Genomic DNA, 1,933 nt, shown 5'->3' on the forward strand with positions numbered 1-1,933 from the left:
TTGCCACCAATACCAAAAAGATTATCGGCACTTGCTTTTTCTGGGTATAATGTGTTGAAAATTTCGACACCGCGAGGTCCAATCAGCCATAGGAAAACGGTGATTTTATTTTCTTCGCTTTCCGACATTTTATTGTTCGCCCTTAAGTAAAGCCGAATGCCTGCTTCCAACGAGGTCATTCTTTGGCTAAATTCGCGCAATCGAGAGGCTTTGGCAGTCGAAGGTCGAATCCGGTCGCCATCTTCGATGCGTTTTTCTCACGTAATCTTCCGTTCTTCTATAGGATTTTAGGAATTTCACTCGCCCTTAATTGGCAAACTTTCGCGTAATAAACGATTCGTGTACGTGGATCACAAAATATTACCGGGATCATATCACTGTCACTTCTGACACAATGTTTTAAGTTTTAGAATCGATATGTTTTTTTATTGGCGTCCAAGTGGTACAAAGATCGATTTATGACTGACTGGTGAGTAACGCATTCCTGCCTAGCTTAACAATAGGTGTCCCTATAGCAATGCATGGTGAGGTGTGAGTTGTGGCCAAATAGGGATGCATAGTTTATAGAGATGCTCAGTAAAACAATTATTATTACATCTAACGCAGTGTACCCCAAAATTGCGTTTGTCATAAGATAGCACATCAGCGACGATGTATGATTTTCATCACGGAGCAGAAAAATTATTAAAAATAGGAAATTTGAAACCAAAATTACCCAGTACCCTACTTTTCCATATTTTGCTAGGAACAAAAATACATCCCTTCAAATACTAAGGTTATTTCCTTTAAAAAAGAGGTATTAATTGTAATTTTCTGATTGCTACTTCAAAAGTTATAGCATTATATATATTTTTCCTCCTTATTTTCCCATAGTAGGTACCAATTTCAAAAATTTCAAGCGATGTGAGCTGGAGTCTAGAATTGTCCAAATGATGTGAAATTTGGCATCTGAGCTTACTTTGACATTTGTCACAATATGAGAGAGAGGGGGGGGGGGGGGGGTGTCATTGCGAATTCAAAAAAAAAACATTTTTTTTTTGCAATGCCCTATTGGCTATGTTCATTAAGGCTTCCACTTCTCACCCTCCTTCATTCTCTCCTGAAACGTTTATCTTCCGAAGTCTTTACAGTATCGAACACGGTGATCTGTTCGATTACAAATCCGACAAGGAAGTTTATGGCCGAAAAACCGATTCCGGAAGTTTATGGCCTACTGCGTACCGCTTCTAATGCAGGACCTTTAATGCTCTCTTGAAGTCGACCAAGGTTTTCCAAGTTTAACCAGTTGCAAGTTTGATTTCCATTTTGGAAGCTGCTTATAAAAAGCGACCACTTTTCTAGCTTACCAGTGAAGATTCCGAGCCGTTAAGTGTATCTTGGTGAGATCCCCATCCCACTGTGGAATTCCATCGTAATCGCTTCCACAGTCGTCGGATTCGTCAACTATGCTTCGGCGTGAATTACTGGCGCTACTATGAGGAATCTTCGAAGTGGAGTTTTCTTTCGAGGGCATCACGATTCATGATTTTGAGGTTTCGTATGCAGATCATGGTTTCTAAGCAATTGATTTTTTCCGGAAATTTCCCCGCGCTGATTGCTCGAGTTCGGCGTGGAGATCAAAAGCTACTTCCTTTACAGCGTTAGATTGGCTCCACGCTGTAACTGTGCTAGCAATTTCTCCGTGTTCGGTTCTTGACGATCTTCCAACATCATCGAACTTGGTTTGTTTTGGAATTCCTCCTAAGTGGCCCTCTTAATCTTTAACATTTTACGCTCAAGTTCCAACTACAACATCCGTTCCTCGTTTTTTTTGCTGTAGTTGTGGCTGAAAATTCCTCCGCTGGATTTCACGCATCTGACCCAATTCCCGTTTGCACTGTAATTCGGTTTTTGCTTCATCCCTTTCGTGCGTTTTTCAGGCATCGTCCGGTCT

Source organism: Topomyia yanbarensis, unplaced genomic scaffold (genome assembly GCF_030247195.1).
Source record: "Topomyia yanbarensis strain Yona2022 unplaced genomic scaffold, ASM3024719v1 HiC_scaffold_18, whole genome shotgun sequence".
In the NCBI taxonomy this organism is placed as follows: Eukaryota; Metazoa; Arthropoda; class Insecta; order Diptera; family Culicidae; genus Topomyia; species Topomyia yanbarensis.